Here is a 26,772-nt window from a genome sequence, read left to right on the forward strand (position 1 = left end):
CGAATTAAGAATGAACAAGTAACAAAACTGCACATTAAAATGTTAATGGACAGATAACTTTTAGAAAATAAAAGAGTAAAAAAGAAATAACAATCAACTTCTGGACGTATTTGAAAAATAAAAAAATTACAGAAAAGGTCATTTTTAATACATAAAAATCTTTCTATATTATGACAATTTATAAGAATAACAACAAGTTTTTCAGATTGTTTTCTTAGTATGCTGTATGCTATAAAATAGATAATGATCACTGAGTCAATACCTTATTATAATTGCCCTAAAATATATTGTTTTGAACTAATATTTTATTACATGAGCAATAAAAAACATTTCAATTAAAGATAAATTCCATATATTAAAAGAAAACTTTACATGCCATTGCATTTTCTCATTTTTAAAAATATGAATTGAATTCAGTTTAAGGTTTTAAAAAATAGGCATTGAGATATAAAACTCTATATAAATTCAAAAAAATGCGTATCTGTATCTGTATTCTTCAACTAAATACATATTCAATTAATGAGTTGATACCTTTTAGAACCGAATAAATTTGTATTGTGAACAAATGCAATTTATGAACAATAAAAATCATTTTAAAATCGGAAAAAATGCTTAAAACGCTCCACATTCACAATATTAATCTAAACATCCGATTTACGAGATAATATATGATTTAATCTCATACCTTACCAGGTGTATAAGATTAAATTATGTATATATACATACATATTAAATGATCCTGTACAGTTTATAATCGAATGAAATAGCAACGACAGTGAACAATCTTCCTCATATACATAAATACATATATGTACGTATACATTCCGAAGTAAAACTTATTTAATATAACTATGGAAATAAGTTTTAAACCAACAATATATGTAGTTCCTTTAAACGTATTCTAAAAATAAGGGAAATGGGTGTATCGATGCAATATTAACAAAACAAAATGAAAAAAAAAAAGAAATACGTAAAAAATGAACGACTGACATGCGAAACTCGGCTATTATAATATACGTACGAATATCAAGCTATCCATTCATGCTATTTCATCGTATAAATTCACGTAAACGTAATATGTACGAACCGTAAAAACGCGATTGGATGATTAATGAGAATATTCTAATTCTGTTTTTTTGTGATTTTATGACTGCTGCGAAAAAATACACATACATCACTACAGGAGACGTTCATTTGATATTGAAAATTTTTATCGCTTAGCCCATATGTATGAAAAAAAGATGCAATGCAAATAAAAAATATATAGCAATAAAAATTCGTACGTATTATAAGTATGTACATTACCGGTAAATACCTTGTAAGTATGTACATATGCAGTAGTATTTGAATGACAGATGGCTCACCTGTAACAACAAAAACACAATACGATTAATTTGATTAGAAAACAAATAAAAACCAGTAAACAGTGGCGTAATTTTTTTTTTTACTTTTTGTGAACATTTCATCAAATTCAACATTAAAAAGCAAACATTTAATCAAATCAAAACAAAACCCCCTTTTATTCGAGGCCTATAATACATCCTTCAAACAAAAGTATGCCGAAACAATTTTTTATTTACATCACAAAAGCGAAAAACTCGCAACACTGCGAGCGCGTATCTCTCCGGTAGCAAAAGGTTTAAAAATAAACACGCAAAAAGCGATACGTGGAAAAATTCACATTTTCGAAACGATCACACACCGTGTAAATTTAATTAAACGCAAATAAAATCATCGTAAACTTAAGTGCGCGTATTAATTAAAATCGTTAATCGAACAGAGTGCGTTGTCAGGTTTGACGTTGGCTACAACGGTGGCTGTTGTTCGTTGCGTAAAATTGATGTTGCATGCAACAATATCATATGTATGGTATTGGAAAGTTAATGTCCATTATTTGGGTCAACGTTAAACGAGAGTACCGGTTTTAATGAAATGCGGAAAAAAAAGTGAACCAGTTTTAAATAGCATACGAGTAGCATAATGGAAAGTGAAACTATACGGTTCCGTAGTGTAGCGGTTATCACGTCTGCTTTACACGCAGAAGGTCGCCGGTTCGATCCCGGCCGGAACCACTCTTTTTTATTCTATTATTTTTATCAACAAAATAATTATTTTTCGGAATTATTTTAAATGTATTAAATTTTCAAAAGTACTGCTTATTATAATTGAAAATATTTTTTTTTAATTTATAGCATTTACTTATAGATATAGACGATTGAAACTAAAGTGTCTACATAAAGTAGGCAAAAAGTGGACCATAAATATTCACCCTATATAAAACAATTTATTTAAAAATTTTAATCGTTTTTTTATTCATATTTTTTAAAAACACATTGAAAATTATTACAAAATTACTACTTTACATTTAGAATATCCAAATTTGAAAGTTATTTGTTCAATAAGTCAACGGGCGTGTATATTTTTTGCAATAATACAATATGTTTGCATTTTACGATGTTTCAGTTTTTTTAGATATGAAATTTATTTATTTATTTTTTACATACATATATACAAATATACCAGGAAGGCTTAACAGGTAAACCCCAAATGCGCCTTCCTGGTCCACATAACTATTACATAGATACATGTAAATCTAAACAATATCTGACATCTATCGTCAGATATTACAAATATCGTATTAATACGATAAATAACTTTTATGTAACAATACGAATTTTATATTCGATAAACAACCACAGAGACAATATGGCGAAACCTAAGATATAACAATAACTAAAGGTTCGCAACAGAAAATTGGGAAGGAAACGCCAATTTTACAGGAATCGTTTCAATAAAAATCAGAAAAATTGGTAAATTCTGATAAGAAACGATCGACCTTGACAAATCAAGGTCTGGCCAATAGCGAGACTTAGCGGGAATCGAACTCGTACCATCAAGTACGAGATAATTCAACATTCACCACTAGACCACGCTACTGGTTGAATAGTTTTGAAACTGAAAACTGAAATGAATAGTTTTGACTACACATTAAAATCCACTCTAATAATCATTTTCTATTTTTCTTGTAAGTATTTTTAGTATTATATTATTTTAATATAAGTGTATACAACATAAAAGAAAAAAAATATATCGTATTTATTTTTCACTAAAAAGTCTTTTAAATCGATGGATAACTTACGGGCATCTTGTGATGATTTTCATTAAGAACTACGCCTATCCATCATGGTTTATATAATGGATACTAATGGATATAGATAGGAGATTATCTATCATCTAGAGTAATATTTGTGTCGTTAAATACAGGCAGAATTTCAAAATGTATATCAAATATATGAAACATTGTTCATTATTTAAATGTCACAAACAAAACTATTCCCAGAATGTTCTCGAAGAAAATGTATTGTACAAGATAACGATAAAATAAATGCTTATTTTTTCTAAAGAAACTCTGTTATTTTCATTTCCGCAAAAAAACTACATAATTTTACATTTAGAAAAATCTGGCGAATCAAATTTAAACGCAGTAATCATATATATAATATCGCTATTCTGTCTGTCTGTGTGTCTGAGATACGGCTTGCCGTACTATAATAGTCGTTTCGATTCAACATATGTACATATGTACGTCACAGCTAAACCACTGCCAAAATATATATTTTATTTTATTGTTACAATCAATATACACTCGTCATTACAGATTGCTCCAATGCGACGAGTGTACGTTTTAACGGTCAAAAATACAATATACATATACAATCAGAATACATAGCATATAACAATTAATCAGAAATAATAATCATCTATGGATTATTTTTAGATTTAGTGTACAATTTTATATATATAATAAATACGAAATTATAGAGATGTCTATAGAGATATCTATAGATTTCAGATTACTGTGCATAATTTTTACAAATTATACACAGACAGATTTTTGTGACATCAGGAAATGATCTAATACCAATTTTTCAGGAACCGTTTCAGCAATGATCAGATAAAATTGGCAAACTCTGATAGAGAAACGATCGATTTGGAGTCACAAAACCCCCAAACCTAACCAGCAGTTTGACGATGACTCGAACCTTCGGTCTCAGTGGTGCTAATTATATACGCTACCATTAAGCCAAACTGCTGGCTTAATATGTATATTAGAATATAATAACTAAAGAAAAAAACTTCTATATATACTATTCGATACCAATGTTTCCTCTAGGCAAATAGACGGCACTGAATCTCTGAGAAATTACCACCATCTATTGAAAATTTATTTAATTAATTAATTAATTTTTCTATTGGCGTGTTATATTGTTTATAAGTAGGTAGGTAGGTAGGTAGTTTTCACAATTTTTTTTCATATTAAGCAATTATTAAATTACAAGTATTAAATTAAATAAATTTTCTTTTCTTATTATATTCGCATGATATTCGTACATTTTGTTGGCATTGTTTTAGCTGTGACGTACATATGTATATATGTACATATGTATGTCAAATCGAAACGACTATTATAGTATGGCGAGCCCTATCTCAGATACATAAAACACAGAATAGCGATATTATATATGTATATATGATAGAACATACATACATACGAGTATATTGTACATATGTAGTTACACTACTATGAAAAACACCCACACACACCCCCGTTAGCATCAATATTGATATTAAATTACTAATTTGCATCATCAAAAGCACAGGCGTATCCTTAGCAATTTATTTGGAGTAGACGAAATTTCTATGGGTAATGAACGTTACGCAGCTTTCCCATCAACATATTGGAGCGTCACATACGTCAGCCGAGGAAATTGCTTCTTTTGACATTTCCGCGGCTACCGACAAACCACCCACTCACCCGCCCGCCCACCACCCACAAACCCCACGCCAGACGACCCGAGGGGTCAAAAGCGACCCCGGGACCGCACAAAGTGTAATTTCGTCGCGCATATGGGTCCCGGGGACAAACGAGGATCCAACTAGGATACACCTACAGGGCAGGTAAGGGAAGTGAGTTATAAACACACGAATAATGACCGCACGGCCAACTTGTTGGTCCAACATCTGGCTAGGGGGGGTGTCGGTTTACATTCACGTGAACGTACTCGTAGATACGTACATACGTGCGAGTCGTTGGCTTTATTAAAATTCAAAGGCTAAGCACTCGCACCAAATTGGACTTTCGAGCGACCGAGACATGGACTATTGTACAATGGCGATCGTTCGTGCATATATTGCCTTGAATTTTGATGAAGAGTGTTGAATTTTGTTTAATGTTCTATTAGCAATATTTTGCAATAAACCATACTAGCGCACTTGAGGAAGAGTCTCGGTGATTGCAACAAGATGTCTATATCCTTCAGGTATAAACGCAAATTATATAAACACAACTTGCTTCAAGAGTCTTTAGTTAATAGGTGTATACAATGTATTTATTGAAAAATCAACAAGCCTCAAATGTAGAAATTCATAAAAATAAAGAATAAATATAACAAAATAACATTTTAGCCCAATTATAGATTTTTACAAAATACACAATATATCTAGTACATATAGACAAACAAATGAAAAAGAAAATAATAAAAACTAAAATAGAACAATGAATAATTAAACATAAAGTGTTATAATATAAGTGGATACACATAAAGTGATGTAATATAATTGGATAAAGAATATATAATAATAGAAATAGAAATAGAACTTGATCAATCAATCAAGACTCTCCTGATGGAAGTCCTGAATTGATGTAAGGAAATACCGAATAGATCAACCTCATTCAGCTCCCCGTTAAGCATACGATAAACACGCTGTAGATAGGAATATTTTAGGGAATTGGTTTTGAAAGGATTGAGTGCAAAGAGTGCAACGTGTCTAGAATACCTAACTGGGATCCTGAAACCAACCTTACTCAGTAAATCGGAACAATCAAGGAAACCATTTAGGAGCCTTCAAAATAATGTAGCATCAGTGAGTCGTCGCTTGAAAGAAAGATTGTTAAAGGATAGGATTTTTAAAATATCGGGAACAATATTATGGGCGTAGGTTGGAAAACGGTAGCGTAAGGATTAAATAAATTTTAGTTGGACTTTTCAATACAATTAATATGGGACAAATAAAAAGGTGACCAGGTAATTGAGGCAAATTCAAGGTGAGGTTTTTATTTATCTTATAAAAATACAATATTTTAAATATGTATAAATTTATAAAAAAAATATTTTACGAATTTATAAATATCTGATTAAAAAATAGTACCCTGCTAAATTCCAAGTAAAATAAAAAAAAACACTAAACATCACTTTTAAATACATATTGCTTAAAAAGCATAAATTTGCTTGATTTGGAAAAATACCATTTTTACAAGGTTTTTTTGGAAATCATTTCATTTCCCATTTTAAAATATGACAAAATTGAAGACAATTTTATCACTAATCATAATTGAGTCCCATACATACATACGTACACATGCTTACTATTCGATAAAATATGCATTAACGTTTAATGACCATTTATTTGTGAAAAAGTCACCAAATAACTAAAAATTACACACATAGTTTATTCATCACGATTCGTCGGCCAGCCAGCTCCGAACGAACCACGGAAAAAAACCGCCGGATATTTATACACTGTGTGTAATCTTAACACAGAAAAGCCATTGGTTGATGGGTTGCGATACCTTATTGATACTGTTGTATACAGCTTGTTCATACGTTCATTTTTTGTGGCGCGAATGCGCTAATCACCGAATCTCTACGTTTTAATATTTTATTGTTATTTTATTTCAATCGAAAATGTACATACATTCGTCTTTATAGATCGCTTCAAAGTGACGAGTGTACTAATATAGATACAATACAGTCAATATATGCATTTAAACAATGTGAATTCACACAAACATCATCCTCAGTGACATATATGTATGGAGACATTTTTGCAGCATTTTATTATACAAATCGGCAAACCTCAAGACGCTGAATAACTTGAGATTTGCAAGACTGAAAGGGAGATGCCAATTTCAAAGGAACCGTTTCAATGCAAATAAGAAAAATTGGCAACTCTCATAGGAAACGATCGACCTGGAGTCAAAAACCAAGGTCTGACCAGCAGCTACTAGTGAGAATCGAACCGTGACTACACTGATTTAATGCATAATATGCTAACCACTACCCCAGGTTGTATTATTAATATGTATTACTGATTTCTAAAATGTAGATAAAACTTCACAAAGCAGATCAAAAAGAAACCATCCAATGAAACCATAAGAGGAGATATGTACCATTCCCGGTCAACTTAAAAATTTTCGTTGCATCGATAAGAATTTCAGTAATCAATTCTAAGTTTAGGTTCGATAGGACTAAGAGTGTTCATAAAATCCCCAAAATTCACAGAAACACATACAAACACAGAGCACACAGACACAAAGACACACACTTTTTTCAAGATCTTGAAAACGTGATCAGTAATCGATTCTCGAATCGGTCAAAATAACGAGTTCGAATTTTCGCATGATCACAAAACTTCATCTATTGTTACTACGTTCATACATATCTACATATGTAGATAAAGTAAAAATTCGGATGTGACAAACCCACGACTTTATCTATGTATTTAAGGAATATATTATAGAATAATATATTGGGAGATAATTGAATTCAAAAACTTTAAAAAAAGAGGAAAACTATATTGGGAGGTACCATTTACGGTCAACTTAAAAATTTGGTAAAAAAAATACATCGTATCAATAAAAAATTTAGTAACCGATACTAAGTTTCAGTTTGATAGGACTAACAGTGTTCAAAAAATCCCCAAAATACACAGACACACAGCAAACAGACACAAAGACACATATGTATTTCTTTTAGATCTTGAAAACGTGATCAATGATCAATTCTGGGTTCGAATCGGTCAAAATCTCAAGTTCGAATTTACATATAATGTCCCAAGGACGACAGATAGATGCATGTAATTTGAGAAGAAAATCGAGCAAAATGGCAAAGTTTGAAAGAGTGTGGATAAGAACCCAAATATTGTCAAACGAAAAAATCGAAAGCAAGCTGATATGAGGCTTGTAAAAAAAACTGCTACGTAAAATTTCTACGTACATAGATAAAATGAAAAATACACCTTTAAAAGTTTCTACTATAACTTTCAACCATATAGAAAATATTGTAAATATATATAATAATACCACCATCACATTTCTATGTATAATAAATTCATTCGAATTGACTGTCATAAAAATATTATTTTTCAATACACAAACGACACTAAACACACACACATACACACGCATTCACATGTTTAATACAAAATAATTTATAAACAATAAACTATTTACAAAACCGTTGTACCTACCTATCTAAGATCAAACGCTTAAGAACCGCAAACATGTACACGACGATTTTCGAGCAATGAACGGTAACTAGAGCGAATTTACGTACCCAAACATACAGGTACACATATAATGCGATTAGATTCGCATTAGGCGAATCGCACCCACCTACATACAAATATCTACGCAAAATAATTCGTATCGCGTGACACGTGTTACGCTAAAGTTTATGGTCGGTTCGGCGAGACGCGCGCGCGGAAAATCGACCCCCCCATTTTCCGAAGGGTCCGACGATAAAATGAAAAGCAAAGAAGAAAAAAATACCATAGAGAAAAATCCGTAACACCTCTCACCTGAGAGCATTGTATGTGTGCGACACAAAAGAATAAGGCGTCGTTTTACGATGCATGTTTTTTTACGCGCGATACATTGATTTTTCACGTGTCGCGGACTGGGTCAGGGGTCACTATCGGGTCCCACTTTTTACGACCTCAATTTTGCCATTTTAAACATATGTATATACACATTGGTGTGTGGGTGTGTGTGTGTGTTTGCCGTAATATTTCGACGATCGATCTGCGATCTGGTCGATCGCAGTGTGTTGTATGCGAGTCACGCTAACGCAAAAGGTTAACCCTCTAATCGATTTAAAATTATAAATAATTGGACGTTTGGTCAAGCCATTCTATGCCGTACATTTTACATCGTACGTACGCGTGTATGAATTTGGATTGTGTGATACATTTTCGAATTGATGTATCAATTTAAAACAGATTATTCGCACTTATTTATGTATAATGTGTATGTGTGGGTACACACACCTAATTCGTTTAAATGCTATTAATCATATGACCTTAATATTGATTTGAATAGCTTTTAATTCACATTAAGTATGTATTAATCTTCTAAATTACCCGAATCAAATTAGTTTTGTGCGTTACGATTTAACGTATGAACTTGCGGAAATCAAAATATTGCGGAGTAACTGTTGTACAAAAGTTCATTTACGTACAAACATAATTTGAATCAACGATAGTTTCATTTAATACGATAATTTACGGGACATTATTCAAATTTGCATACATTCTAAGCGATGACTATAAGTCATCAGGTCAATTAATTATTATATATAAGCTTTTCATTGCTCTTTTCAATCTGTTATATCGAACGATGCACTACGTTTTAACATAAAAATATTAAAGGCAATATAGAATTTGTATCGCTTTGACGTACATACATATTTGACAAGATTTTCCACGATATATACTTATGTAATACCTTATGTTCAAGCATTTAAAAATAATAATTCAAAGGGCGAACTGCGCTCCCGACCAGTATTTGTTTGGGGGAAGACAATCTTCATATGTTTCATGTTAGTCTAATTATTTTGATTATCAAAGTTTATTTGAACTTCCTACAAGTATCCATACAAGTTTTAAATACCAAAAATATACGAATTTTATGAAATACAAGCAGGCGAAAATGTTATGTTAGGACATATTGGGGCATTATTGCGAAACGTATATATGTATGTAAGGTTGCTTGGATAAAAAAATAGTATAAATAATAAAAAGATGATTGTATATATGTATGTACATATGTATGTAAAATTAATAAAAATCAAATATACAAATGTAAATATGTGGTACAATCTGAATAAAAAAACGGCACATATTCAAATAAATTAATTAGAAGGATTTTATAGTTATTCAAATTGGGCGTTTCAATTATGTATAATAATAAATTTGATTTAAACGAACGCTAGAGTCAACTATTTCAAAGGGTTAAATAAACATAGTTTTGGACTTTATTATGCATTTTATGTAATGTTAAGCATTTGAAATTCAAATCACTGTTGATTTATATCAACGTCCATCACCCAGGGTTGCGTATTTCATTTCAGAATAATTAATTTTCGGGTATTAAATTTAAGCCGCAAGGCACTATAGTATTAATATATAGGCGCTTTCAAACAATCGATAAATTCAAGGAAAGCGTATTTTTCCAGACGAAGCCTTCACAGTTACGAAAACAAATCGAAATAATAAAAAAAGGAAAAACGAAAAAAAAATCTAATTTCTTAGGCTTTAACAGTAAACAAGCTTCACCTTTATTTCGAACGCCTGCGAGAGCGGAATTATATTCGTCTTAATTCATTTTTTCACGGCCATTATTTCCATTTATTTATTCCCTTTTTAAAATTATTCAAACGAACGAAACAACCGCAAGAGTTGATGAGTTTCGGATTTGTTTTACTTTTTTTTTATTTTTTTTGTTTTACCCGAGTATCGCACAAAAGGGAAAAAACTTCACAATGGTTCTTTATTGCGGAGTAAGGGCTTAATTTACATTTACATTGAAAATTTATTTCCACTTTCCTGTACCTACGCGTACTCTCGAGACGAAAACGTTATAAAATAGTAGTATTGCAAAAAGGACGATTGTTAATTTTTACGCTTATCGATTTTTCCGGACGGCAGCGCTTTCACTTTTTAGCTTTCCACTGGCGCTTTCCCTCCCACGACACTCGTAAACAATGAGATCCTGTCGAGTCTCCTAGCCCCTGGTCCGTGATTTGGACCCTCGAGGAAAATTCCTCAGCAGAGGACGCGTAAACAACACAGGCCAAGGACCATCCCCATCCCAAAGGAACGAGCACATGTCCAGCATTATTATACGATATTACGTTATTTAATAAAATAAAACAAGATGAACAAATACAAAAAATACATACTCACACATTATACAAATCCTTTTTTCCCATTTACAATATATTAAAAAAATACCATGAGTAATAGGATAAATTAAAGTACGACAGAATACTACGCAATCGGAAAAAGTATAGCTTGTTATGATTGTAATCTATGTAATATATAATTTCGAAAGAGACTTTGTGAGGTTTAATGTAAGTATGTATAACCCGATTTCTTTTTCAAATCCGGATCGGGATTTCTGCTTCAGTTCCGGATCCTCATTCTTTTAACAGTTCAGGATCCTGATTCCTTTTTCATTTCCTGTTCCGGATTCCTGTTTCCGCTCCGGATCTTGATTCCTTTTTCATTTCCTGTTCCGGATTCCCGTTTCAATTCCGGATCCCGATTCCTTTTTAAGTTCCGGATTCTTTTTCCAATTCCGGATTTCGATTTCTATTTCAGTTCCGGATCCCTTATATATAACAAATAGCGAGCGAAGCCGGGTAAAACCACTAGTGATTTATAATTTGCTTATTTTAAATTCATTTATAAAAAAAATATATATATATATATATATATATATATATATATATATATATATATATATATATATATATATATATATATATAATATATACATACGTACAAATAGAGAACATACACACAATTTTTAAACATACAAGAAAATTTGAAGAAAACGAGCATGCACAAAAAAGTTAACCCTCTTCGGCGAGGATTTAAAAAAATTACAAGCTGCAATAATATAAGCTGAATATAGTAATATAGGGCAATAAATTGTACAAAAAAAAAGCCTGCCGTAAGAAATACATATATACCGACCACCACACTAGAACAAAGTACCACCCACAATACCACCCACTCACCTCAACAGGGAATTGGGCCCTCCTTCTACCTCAAAGTTGACTCAAAAATTGGAACGACGACTTAAAGGATCGGACCGATAAGCCGGTAATCCGATCGCGATCAATCTTCTATCAATTAGAGCGAACCCGGCAGCTTTCGTCCTCGGACTATATTCGTCCGTCAAAATGTCAAAAGCCCATAATATAACGAAAATATAATAGCTATACAATGAATAAATATCATCGCCGAATAAATATATACATGTATAATAAATAAATAACGAAATCGATCGATACGAGCGGAGAGAAACCCGTCATGACGAGACGCACCATTTTCGAGAGGCTCCTTTGACCTCTCGCAACGAACCCGTCAAATATTTAATACGGCTATTTTTGAACGTCACATGTGACTCCTGATCCTCTATTATAGGTATAAGATATTCGGATGGAAATGCGAACGGTGAAAGATGACTAAAGAAATGATTGAAAATCGATTTGGCGTCGGTTAACGGCGGATAATGAGGGCGTCGTCGTGTGTTTTATAAATTAGCTTTCAATAATCACATCAATAAAAGCCCATACGGAAGTGAAAAACCGATCGTAAAAGCCGAGCAATAACAATAAAATGGAGTCGTTTCAGTTTGGAAGCCACCTCACACGAAAACGACCGAAAAACCCAAACCAAGCCCGTCGACTTCGACTCACACATTATAATTTAATGGTTTTATGGCATGTGTTAGGCGTGTCGCGCGCTTTCCTATGAATTTTCTTCTTTTCATGTTTTGAAATGTTTTTTCACGTGACGTCACAATATGCAAGGGAAATAGAGAAAATTTCACGTTGAATTTGGTGACGCAACATAGTATAAAACAGTATCATTACAAATGTAATCGGCAATATGCAAATGCCTAGTATTAGATTACATAAATTGTATAATATATAATAAATTTACATTCTTTAATGAAAAACATCGGTTTTATATGACTTTTGTATGGAATGTATTTTATTTTATTTTAAATGTAGTCGACAATGATATTTAGATGAATTATTATCATTTTATTTTGTTTTAAGATTTAAAAAATACACACAATTGTAAATATTGTTGCGTAGGGGTGGGTGGAGGATCCAAGTAAAAGGCCTTAGTCATATCACAGCATTTATTGATGATTAAGGAGATACACGCACTGGCAGTGCTCAGTCCAGAATGACATGATATCGCCTAAGTATCGCCTTATAAGGGATAGATCTCTCAGGACATCTTCGACGTCTAATTTGTTTACCTATTGTTATGGTCACGTACGGATATGTCTTCCCACGATATTCGCTCCCACGGTACAGGTCAATTCTGAGAAAGGACCAATACCAGCCAACTCGGTCGCCATTGTTTAGCCTACATGCACTTAGCCTGTCGCTAATCCTTGAAACCACTTATACCGGTCACACGGTCTCTCGGGACGCTGCCCAGCCTAATCCGATCGCAATTACTCGGCGGCTCTTTTTAGTATACGTAACAATATTAACTAAAAAAGCCAGCAGTATGGCTCGGTGGTTGCGTTTATGATGAGCACCGAGAGGTAACCAGGTTTTATTCCATGGTAATCTTTAATGCTGCTGGTCAGACTTTGATATTTGTGACTCCGAGTCGATCCATTCCTATCAGAGTTCGCCAATTTATCTGATTTCATTGTTGAAACGGTTCCTCCATCAAATTGGCAAAACCCATGCATGCTACTCGCTATGTCACAAATATCTGAATTTGATTTATGTACAATATTTATTAATTACTTAATTTTTAATTTCGTGTTCTTCAGTCTCTCGAAATACAGCAATTTATATAATAAAAAGTGCTGCAATATTTGTAATTCATTGTCTTTGAAAGCGCATTGGGGTTTACCGGCTAGGCCTTGCTGGTATGTATATATCGTATTTTCAGGTCCTTGTAGATCTTTGCACAAGTCCATACTGGCTTCATATTGGCCTGGAACATAATTTTTATCAAGTACATGTCTAATAAGTGTCTTCCTATTAGCCAGTACATCTCTCTGTTTGATTCAGATACATATGTATGTATGTTCCATTTCTTTCATGATGCGATGACTCCATGTAAGCCTTGAATCACTTAAATTAGCGAAACCTTAAGAATATTTACATATATACCTATGTATGTATATCAAATAAAATGGTCAAAAATATGAAAAACATACTCTAAATACGATTATTCATATACAATCGATTTTATTCAATCAACCGTTAATTTCCCGTACGTGAAAAATAAACGAAATCGTATGTACATATGTATAATAGATATTTCCAGTAGCGTTAATGTACTCGAGTTAATTTCTTCGTCGAAGCTTCAACATATACATATGTACAATATTCAAGTTTCTTCATTACCGACACATACCTATGGATGTACAGTATAGTAGAATATACCTACATATTTATGTACATAAAGAGAAATTTCGAAACTGGGTCATATTTGGTTAATGCTGACGAAACTGAGACAAGAAACGACACAGGGAAACAATAATAAAGTTTCACTCAACGCAAAACTTTAGCCCAGATTTGACTCAATAAAACTAACAGCCATAACTACTTAAACGCAAAGATAAATGCTGAAAAATTGATGTTTGATGACGAAGAAATATCCCATCGCATTAAAAAGATATTCGTAATAAAATCATCCTTTTTTATACTTTATCTATGTACATGCGTAGTAACAATATATGAAGTGATCATACGAAAACTAACTCGAGATTTTGACTGATTCAAACTCAGAATCGATCACTGATCACATTTTCATGATCTAAAAAAATGTGTGTGTGTCTGTGTATCCGTGAATTTTGGGGATTTTTTGAACACCGTTAGGTCTATCAAACTCAAGCTTAGTATCGAATACTGAAATCTTATCGATACGAAGTACATTTTTTTCAAATTTTTAAATTGACAAGAAAGGATATCCTCTTTTTTTAAGTTTTTGAATTCAAATATCTCCCAAACCACTTACCAACTCAGACTTTTTTTACATGTTTTTACTAATTATGAATTTGATACCCTGATATTTTTTAAATATTTTTATGTCAACCCGAAGTAGTAATTTTAGTCTAGATAATCGAGGTTTTTTATATTTTTCTCAGAAACATTTTGGTTTATTGAACTAAATTTTCATATCTAGAAGATATTAAGAAGCTTAATACCAAGGTATGTATATATAAAATTTGCTGAGCATGCGTCATCCGTAAGTAGCAGTTTACTCTAGTTCGATTATTCTTCCACTATTTTTTCGACCCCTTACACATGTGTGCTCTTCACGAGAAAAGTCAAGCCTATTTTTTGTATTAATGTGATGAAAATAAAAATAAATTAATACATTTTATAAACCGGAAGTGGGATTTTTTCCTCTTAGTAAATTCAAAAATGTTATAACTACGCGATTTTTCCACACATCTGAACGTATCAAGCTGAAAATTGTATTTTTTACGTACTAGCTAGAGTTGATAAGGTTTTGGTCAGAATTTGTATACTGGACGTAGTAATTTTTTTTAAAACAATATTTCATTAATTTATTTTGATCTTATTGATATTAAATGTATGTACATATATATGTATAGTCATTTTAAGAAATACAAAATTTTGACAGCCGGAAGTAAAACTTTTGTCTTGCGTAAGTTTCCCTACATTTGCGCTTAATTTGTATCGAAAATGCTCAGATATTCGTTATGCGTGAACGTGTATGTATGTTTCAATATCGAATTTACTTTTTTATCCTTCTTATAATCCTCAAATACATATTGGTCCGAATGTTTTCAGATGCATTACTAAACTTCAAACAGCTTCAAATTTTAACAATAAAACTAGTGAGCAATAAGAGACAGGCACAAACACAAAGTATAACATTGAGAAAACGTAACTGCACACCACCGTCGCAAGAAAGAAGTCAGTTTTATTCGTATGATCGAAGTTGTTTTTGAAACGGGGCATCTTTAGAAAGAAATACGACGGAGAGAACATCTATAAAACGAACCTTCGTTTGTCGTAAACTTCGTACTACGTAATAACCCTTTCAGTTCGACACGGAACTCCACCTGAACTCACTCACTCTCTCTCTCTCTCTATCTCCCGATCTCAATCATGAACTTTCGAATGATCCCACTTTTTACATCCCACTCGCATCGGAATAATTCCGATCCATCCCGACTCCACCCCACTGGCGAAAATTAACACAGATCGAGCAGTTTTTGCCGAACTCGGAAAAATAACACTATCGAAAGTTGAGAGCGGAAGGGGGGAGGTTGACAAAATGGCCGGTCGGTTGTGACAGTAAGTAATGCGCGGTGACAGCCGACCGACAGACGAAACCACCCCTTCCTATTAACCCCCTGACGCCCCTTCGTGGAGAGATGCCCCGGCGAGATAAGTTGTTATTTATCGCGACGAGTTAACTCGGGCAGTAGGCAGTCGGTGACAGCGCCGCGGGCTTTATAGGGTTATCGCTGAATGCCAAACGGAAATTTCAACTGCACTTCCGGGAAACTGCCAGTAGTATTTCCATTTTTCAATATTTTTACAGAACTTTCACAAATCCTAAAATTTAAACATACATACATATAAATCTGTACATGTATATGTATATATATATATATATATATATATATATATATATATATATATATATATACATGTGTATATTAGATACACGCGAATGATGCGCACAGCCAATCAGCGTGAAGTAGTCCAAACGTTTGACCAATTAGAGCAACGGCGATACATTCTGACCAATGGATGTATTATAAGCATTCGCTATAGGGATGTGGCGTGACGAACAATCCTGTCGAAAAGACGCATGGAAGTGGGGGGGGGGAGTGCAGTGTCTGACATGTGCTCCTGATATTGAGCGAGTTGGAGCGAGCGAGTTCAGATGCACTGGAGCGTACACATACACACATATACGAAGACACACACATAAATTCAACATTTCGAACGGGTAAACGGGTTGGATCAACGTCAAAAAAAAAAGCTCAAAAAAAAAAATCGTGATTCACACATAAACCAAATTTGAATTGAGTACGCATTCTACGAATTTCACCATTAGCGAGAAAGCTGTAGTTGTCGAATACATGGTATTTTGTTAAAAATGAACGGAAATTTAAATTTAGTTTAAAATTGTACCTAAAACTTTATTTTTGTGCAGAATTAAAACTGCATCAATATAAAATAAGAAACTTCCATTAAAAAATAAAAATACAAATTGAATTGTATAATACTAGTATCAAAGAAAAACACATTGTACTAAAAGCTATCGAGTCAGATTTCATTGTAATCACACAATTGAATATATACCAATGATGGATGTGAAAATTTTACGAAACCGCCCATCCACGAACATTCAACCAAAAGCATCAAATTAAACTGGATTTTCATTTAAGTATAATTGATGAAAATGTAGAACCCACATTTGTGCATAAGTACGAATGGATATATACATATTGTACACGTTCATATATATATGCACATATTAGGATTAAGCATAGCGATATCGTGTTCTGAGTCCATTACAGGTAATTACTAACGACACAGTCTGTCTGAAGCCGAAACCTAATGAATCAAACTACAGTCAATTTACTATTTATAACACTATCAAAGCGTTTTTGGCGATTACTCGAGTACCCACCTATTCTAATGATTCGAAACGGTTAATAAATTGGACTCGCGACCCGAATTACTCGCACAATCGCGATTATACCTACATAAAATCGCACAAAAGAGTGTTTTTTTTTTTGAGTCTCTGAAAGACAACTAGAAACGTAAATTGTACGCGTCGAACGATAACGAATAGCTTTGTTTGCGTCGATTTTTAAAATAGTATACACCATTAGGTACGTAGATATTAGTACATAATACAATACGTACGCGTAAATCGTAAATATTCAATTCAAATGGTATGAAACAGAGCGTATAATACATTATTTACACATAATATTATATTACATATTCATACGATATGGTAACTCGGCGATAATTATTATAGACCGCGGAATATTAAGTTCTAAATTACAAACGTCTATTTATAATACTAATTACTTCTTCCTTCGTCTTATTTCTTACTAGAAAATTCGGCTGGAGAATCAGATATACGTATACTTATATCGATTTCGCCTTTCCCAAAAATATTATTACATAATTTTAGCAGAATCATTATATTACAGATTATATAATGTATTTGGTGTTTTTATAATATGTACATATATTTTCATATTGTTTTTTTAAAATAATTTATAAAACACTCATATACATATGTATACTTAATTGGAAAAACTGCATGCCATAAGTAATATTCCGTTGGTTACAGACATTACTAACAAACTAGCCAGTAGATTCTATGACAGAATCACTAATAACTAGAGGTAGGATAGTCACAGTGCTATCCATTGTTTGGCAAACCTTTAGCAATACATTTACAACCTTTGAACAATACACGGCCCCCTCAGGCTCCGGTGACTACTAATAACCATACTAACCCTTCTAGTCTATACCCTTCAGGTATAAACACAGATTACCTAAACACAATCTGCTTTAGGTCATCGAATTAAAGAGTCTTTAATTAATATTATGTATTAGATGTATTATGAGCATTTATAATAATTGTAAATAGGTTTTTGAGCTATTTTATTCCTATTACGCTGTACATATTAACATTATAATAATATAATACTATGATTTCTAACAAAATTTATTTAAAATTGTAAAGTAGGAAATGATCAGTAGATCAATAGCTATTAAAATAGATATAAGATGTATTTGAACATAATTTAGTAATAATAAAAAGCATTTAAAATTCAAAAATATTGTTTTTTTATAACTTACATACATAATATGTGCCATGACAGGTATGTATAACTCAAAGGCTACGCATATGTATGGCTAGATTATTTGTATGTAAGTACTAACAATTAAATTATTATATATGTTACATTACATTATTACATATGTATGTAACAACAATTTTTCAAACAACACGATTTATGGACAATCGACAAATTTTTATGATACACAGCATGCTAATAACTGGAATTTGCGAGAACTGAGAGGTGAGAAACCGATTTATTGAATTTATCACAACAATATTAAACTCGAAAAAATTAAAAAATTCAACTGGGATAAGGGCAATCTGTATTTTTTTAATAACCACAAGATCTCGCCAATCGCTTATTTAGCTGGGATTCGATCCCACGACCTATCTACCGGTATCCAAAAGCTCTACCAGTTCACTACGCTGCAGCTTTATATATGGTTGGCTAATTATATACAACTAATTGGCCTGTGGGTTTACAATTAAATTTTATATAGTCTCATTATGATCACAATACGTGATACTATTGCTTATGTTAATGCTGCAAAATAATGCAATAAAGCTTAAAATAAAGCGTACGTACATAGTCACGTGTTTAAACACAACAGTCGAATCAATATTTACTCCGCTATTTTGAATACATAAATCAAATCTACATATATATATACATATATATGTATATATATATATGTATATAAATCAATGTTTGTCTGTCTGTCTCGAATAGGCTCCTAAACCACTGAACCGATTACGATGGAACTTTCATGATTTGTTGTATGCATGTCCGGAAAGATTATTGTGAAAAAAATATAGAGTGAAAAAAGAAAAAGTTATAGTCGTTTAAATAATTCAAATTTGACAGCGAGACGGCAGGGCGAAAAGTAATGAAACTACCGATGTGAATGATGAATGTGACAGATAAACGTCACCGTGTAATACGATGCGGTATTTTCAAACGTGTCTAATACGATATTTTTGCACCATCGTAATTGCGGATGATACCTTAACTTAAATTGATGACCAAAATGAGCAATATGGCAAAGTATGAAAACGATCGGATATGAGATAAGGGATATAAAAAATTACCGCTTACACGAAAACCATGTGAAACGTATAAGAGGTTAGTAAAAAAATCGCCCAAAAACGGGAAAGGAAACGGGAAAAACGGGAATGAGTGTCATTGCAACGCATTGTTCCGTGGTTAGGGTAAACATTGCAACACCTGCTTTGTTGGGTAAAATAAAAAAAACAATTGCATTATTTCAAATGTGTTCTCTACCTGCGTTTTTCCGACAAATGGAAACGCATGCCGGCTTCAGCTAGTTACATATATAAAACTGCATTATATTTTCTTTATTTTTTTTATCTGATTAATCAATCATTTTATTTAACGTTTAATGTAAAAAAAAATCGTTTTGAAATAAGCACATAGAAGCTGTGCCAAGCCGTACGTACGTATGTACATAGCGTATCTTTTACGCATGAAAATGTATTGCGTCCGTTCGTATGCGGAAAACGCGCGCACTAGTATTGCCCGAGCCGACCTTCGTTCTTCTTCTTTGTTTCTTCGTTTCCGAGAACAACTTCCGGTCGAAGATTTTCCTCTGGGAATACGGCGGGGAAACCGCAGCTGTCTCGGCCATTCAGCACAATCATTGTCTTTCGACCGGCAGCCCGGGCAAGTTTCGTCTGGCCCGAGAGTAGAACGTTTCAGACAAATAAATCAATCCATTACCTGTCGAACTCGCTTGATTTGTACGTTTCAATTTCGCCCCACGGAAAACGTATAGAAAATTAACGTGGGCGAGCCGCGGAAAAACTTTACAAAGCTCACTTAGGATGGGCGGAAAATGCGCAATATCATGCCGGTCTTATCTGGGAAACGGTACGTTTTGTTTTCAATAAGAATGCCTATCATTAGGAACAACAAACTTCAATGGAAAAAAAACACTGACGCACACACACACACACACCTTCAGCTTATTATTGGTTTCCTCAAACAGGGACTATCAATAACGAAATATAACAAAATATTTTTCTGTAAAAATTACTATGATAATTACAAAAATTCAGATGTGACAAAGCCACGACTTTATCTATGTATTTGAGGAATATAAGAAAGTTACAAAACTAAAATTTGATAATTAAACATAAATATGAGAGCACTTTTGATACAAATTAAGCGCAAATGTAGGGAAACCCACACAAGACAAAAGTTCAATTTCGGCAGTTTTAGGAGGTCAAATTATGGTTTTCTGAGAAATGCTTTTTGTATATGAAAATTTAATACTAAGCCAATTACTAATCGCTTAAATAAAGAAAAATTCTTGGAAAACGTCGCTAAAACTTCAATTTGTTTATCCCAATATGTACTCGGAAGCAGCAACGTTATTTTGTACTACTACATATTATGTAAGTATGTACATATACATACATAAATACTTGAAAATAGCTTTCAACATTAACATTATGTTATAAGAGTATCTCAGGTTTAAATCCAATGTGCTTATATACATATGTATATAGATATTGTCTACATGTATATGAGAATAGTCCTCATTTTGCAGAAAAAATATAATACAATATAAAGTAAAAGTCATGTTGTAAAAGTCTCATTGTCTATTTTTACTAGACTTTTTTTTATTTTACGAATGTGGAATAAGAAATACGTAAAAACTTCAATGAAAACTACTCAACGAAAACATAAAAAAACCTTTTATAGCTGAAACACATTTCTTAATTTTTTTTCTTATTCTAAAAGAATGAAATTAGACTATGTATGTGCGTAATGCGACCACTAGACGTTTATTTATTGAAATACAAAACAAAATCTTTTTTTTTTCAACCACTCTCATATATTGAATAATACATATAATAATAAAAAAACCATACTACATACTACACACATAAAATATTGAACAATTCTGTTTACAAAAACACATTACTTATGTGCATATATATATTATTATATATGTATGTACACGGCTTTGATTTCAAATATATAAATTTAATAAGCCTTATCGTCCCCGACAAAAGGCTTAGTTATACGCGAACAAATTCCGAGATAAAAGCTCCATTTCCGGTCGGCGTAAATTCACTTTAAATAAAAAAAAAACCAAAACCTTATCAAGTCACGACCATGCATACATAAATACTGCGAACACAAAACAACAGCTAATACTTACACACAAAACAAATCAAAAACTTGCAAATCGTGAACCATTTCAACGTCTATACTTACACACATACATATTTACATAAGTAAATATATACGCGGATCAAAAATAGAGTATGTATTTATGTATTTGCACCGGTAGTGCAATATCGCAAAGTCCAACTTTAAATGGAATCGGGCGTACCAAGTCGTCGAAACTAATTGGGACTTCCGTTCAATGAATTTTCCAATTTCAACAAATACATAAATAAATACACACACATACATAAAACATAAATACATAACTCCATAGTTCTAAATTATATTTCAGTTGAATCCGCTGAAAATTTAACGCTCTGTATAGAATACACATACCCGATTTGAAAATATTTACCGAATCAATACCGAACGTGAACGTGAGTTTGTGCGATTCAAGCTGATTAGAAATGAGATATTTACCCTTTGAGCGATTTGTTGGTGGAATTTCACTCAAAAATTTCGTGTTATTATTATTATTAACTAGTGTTGTGCCCGTTGATTGCATTGGCTGGTTTTGGAAAGGAGTTAAAATAAAATTATATAATCCCTAAAAATAATTTATAATACATCCATATATAATATGTATACTAACTTGGAAAAACTGCATGCCATAAATAATATTCCGTTTGTTACAGACATTACTAACAAACTAACCCATAGATTCTATGACAGAATCACTAATAACACTGAGCAACAAAAAAAAATACCAGAGCAGAGACTAGCCAATCTTTACTAAGTTTGACCCACTGAATTCGAACATGATTTTGATTTTTGTTGGTGGATGATCATTTACGAGATATGAGCGTTTAAAAAAATCCACGATTTCTACAGTTTTTTGGCTTTTGCGGTCTTTAACTCAAAATTTACGCTCAAAGGGAGTATTGGAATCAATAGTCAGATATTTTTCCTATTAATTGTTATATTTCATTGCTTTAAAATACTTCTAATTAATTGTCTAGCGAATTTTAAAAGTCAAAAATATATTTTTTTTCCGTGCTATTTTTCATTTATTTGGCAAATTTTTTATTTCACCACGTTTATAAGGATTGGTTTTCTATCTCAATATTTTTTTTTATCTAAACGTACTAACTCAAGCGGTAATTGCAATTTAAATGCTTTCGTTGTGTATATGGTTGTATTGCGTAATATTTTGGGTGCAAGCGAGACGTTCAATATCGAGCAAGGTATTCAAGTCTCAATTACTTACAAATAAGTTTTATTCGCGAAAAAGAAAAGAGCAGTTGAAGTTCTGACTTACATACATATCTCAAAGTTAAAATAAATGAAGAAAGATTATTGCGTTCATTACAAAGAAACAGAAATGAATGAAATGAATCATAAACTCTCGCAAAGTAAAGCTATTAAGAGTCGGAATAATTAACCCAAGACTATGTATTTGGTTTTACGATAGTATAAAAAAAAGCTTGAAAAGCGTAACTCGACATTCGTAGAATAGTTTCTACAAATTTTAAGATTACATTAATTTACCGACGTTATTTATACCTACAGTGTTCCAAAAGTACAGCTTTATATTATATATTAGATATAACGTAAATTTCACTCAAATATTAATAAAATAAGGTATATAAACCCACCGCATAGTAATTACACACATTCTACTATCAATCAAATATTAGAAACAGCCACAAAATCCTCTCAGTTTAATAGAAACTAATTATACTGTTGCGTAGGGGTGGGTGGAGGATCCAAGTAAAAGGCCAACAATCGTTTCACAGCATTTATTGATGATTCAGGAGTTACACGCACTGTCACTGCTCCGTCCAGAAAATGAATTATATCGCCTACGTACCGCCTTATAAAGGGTAGATCTCTCAGGACGCATAATCTGTTTACCTGTTGTATAGTCACGTATTCGGATATGTATTTCCAAGAGATTGGGTCTTCCCATACCGATTCTGAGAAATAACTAATAACGGTCATTGTTTAGCCTAAATGCACTTAGAGTCCAGATATAATCTTTGGAAGTAAGTGCATGCATTTAGTTAACCGATAACAGATATCCGTTGGTCTAAGTACAATTCGCTCAATCCACGGCGTACGTAACAATACTAGTTGCTAGGTAGCATAATAACTAGCTGGTTCGTTGTTTTGCTCGTCCGCTATTTGGATGCTTTTTTCGTAAATATTGTCGGTTAATGGTGTCGTGCTTTGCATATTGTGTAGAGTTATTGGTGTTGCTTTAATTTTTGATTAAAATTTTTGCAATTGTGATTAAATACAGTGGTTAAACTGATTTCTAAGGTTATATTTTAAAGATAATTTTCACTTGAAAAAAAAAAAAAAGAAGAAAAAAAAAAAAAAAAAAAAAAGTTCTTTTGTTTCTTCAAATAATATTCGTTTGGCAACGAACGTGATCAAACTGATTTCTGAAATTATATATTAACTCTCGAACCCAGAGCATATTTACAATATTACAGCATAATGCAACATTGTTAAACAAAAAACTATTTATTTCATACATATTTTTGTGCGAAATTTTGAGAATATTCTCTTATTTAAATTATAAATTGTGACGCTAATAACTAATAATACTTAACAATGATTTGCTATAAATGCAAAAGTGTTGTGTTGTTGACTAATTATGTGCTGTGCGAGCTTTGTGAAGAACCTTTCCACCATGATTGTGTGGGGATTTCGGAAACAAAATACAAAAAAATGACGTCAAAGAATAAGGAAAAATGGCGATGCGTTTCTTGCCGTATCCATCCTAACCCCCTTCCGCCGTCTCAGTCCTCATCACTAATGCTCAGTTCTCAAGATTCAGTCATCAGTCCTCAGCCATCTTTATTTGATATACTTAATGAAATTAAATGCTTTCGAGCAGACTTTAATACCATGAAAAATGAGTTTGAAAACATAAAATCTGTAATCACAGACATAAACAATAAATTATTCACAATAGAGGCTAAGTCTGATGAATTTGATGGGAGACTAACCACTGCTGAAAAGAAAATTTCCTGCTTTTCTGATGTAAATAAAGGTTTAATTGAGGCGCAAAATACTATTGTTGAACTGAAACAAGAAAACAATCTGCAAGATCAATTCTCTAGAAAAAACAATGTAGAAATATCCGGCATACCTATGAAAAAGGGTGAAAATCTAGTGTCTATATTATATGACTTATGTGCTGTCGTGGGTCACAAATTGTGCGACACAGATATTGACACCATACACCGTGTGCGGCCGTACCCGTCCCAGGGCGTTGCAGGTTCACAGCAACAGCAACAGCAACAGCGAGAGGGCAACAGCGATGTGAGTGTGCGCACGTCATCAGTGGTCGTACGGTTCACTCAGCGCCGTCGTAAGGACCTGCTGATGGCGGCCGTGCGCGCCCGCCGCGGCATCACCACCAACGACATCAATATTCCAGGCCCGCCCACCACCCTATACGTCACGGATCACCTTACACCAACGAATAAATTATTATTGAAGCGAGCACGCCAATTGAAAACTGAATATAACTACGCCTACTTGTGGGTTAAAGATTGCAAGATCATGATTAGAAAAAGTGCGAGCTCCAATATCATACAAATCTCAAAAGAATCAGATCTTTGCAAAATCAAATGACTAAGTGCAATATTAAATTTTAATAACCTAATAATTATCTATGCATTTATTGTATACTGGTCTGCATCACATATTATAATGTATGTGCAAACAATTATGTACGTATGGCTATATAATTTATTATTTTTATTATTACTATATAACTATGCTATTTACATATATTTTACTCATAAACTAAAAAAGGTACGAGTTCATTTTTATATTTGTGTCCATGTATACCTTTGTATTTCAACTGGTATCACCAAGGATGGTTTGCTTAATAATTCCATATCTTTATCTGTGTATGCAGTTATGTGTATGTTTATATGCATATATCTATTTTCATTTATGCATATGGATATTTATATTTATATCACTACGTGCTCTATCTACTTCCTTTTTTACAATGTCTTCTAATCGTCTTGTCATTTATTATCAAAATGTCAGAGGTCTCCGAACTAAATCTGACTCTTTTCTTCAAAATGTATTAGTTAATAATTATGATATTATCTGTCTATCAGAAACTTGGCTAAATGACTCATTCAATAATAGTGAGTTTTTTGATGCCAGATATCAGGTGTTTCGACGTGACAGAGATTATTCTCTTCATAACCAAATATTTGGTGGTGGTGTAATCATAGCTGTGAAAAATAATCTACCCTCTGTCATTCAAAATAATTGGTTAACTTCCACAGAAGACCTTTGGATTACTATTACCACTAAATTTTTTAAACTAAATATCTGTACTGTCTATATTCCTCCTGGTAATTCTCACCAAACTCTATTAGTTACCCATTTAAATAAAGTATCTGATCTAATAACCAATTATCCAGAGGATCGATTCATTTTACTCGGTGATTACAATCTTCCCACTATTGATTGGACAAAATACGACTCAAATCTGCATCTATTTCCTTCCAATTGTATTAATTTTTCTTCCCTTTCCTTTACTCAATTCTTATCTTATAATAAACTTTATCAATACAATTATTTGTCAAATACTAATAATCGTATTCTTGACCTAGCTATTAGTAGTTTCCCCTTATATATTTCTCGTGCTGACTCTACGCTAATCCATGAAGATTCTCATCATTTATCCTTTTGCATCTCAATAATTTACAACAAATCTTCACCCTTGAATTATAATTATAATAAAACTTTCCTCTTTAGAAAAGCTGACTATGCTACAATTATTCCAATTTTAAGCGATATCAATTGGAATTCACTTTTGTCCAATTTAAATATTGATTTAGCTTGTAAAAAATTTTACGATACCTTACAAAATATTATTGAATGCCACGTCCCTTTTACTCTTAAAT

At 32.5% G+C, this 26,772-nt stretch overlaps 1 protein-coding gene and 1 non-coding gene across 3 annotated transcripts in view; both read left to right on the forward strand.

The window, feature by feature from the left end:
- Positions 1-26,772, forward strand: part of LOC143921513 (uncharacterized) — a 381,855-nt gene that overhangs the window by 264,242 nt on the left and 90,841 nt on the right. The gene's annotated exons all lie outside the window — the stretch shown is intronic.
- On the forward strand, positions 2,000-2,072 carry TRNAV-UAC (transfer RNA valine (anticodon UAC)). The gene has a single exon. It is a non-coding gene; the product is annotated as a tRNA-Val (tRNA).

Source organism: Arctopsyche grandis, chromosome 13 (assembly GCF_051622035.1).
Source record: "Arctopsyche grandis isolate Sample6627 chromosome 13, ASM5162203v2, whole genome shotgun sequence".
Lineage (NCBI taxonomy): Eukaryota > Metazoa > Arthropoda > Insecta > Trichoptera > Hydropsychidae > Arctopsyche > Arctopsyche grandis.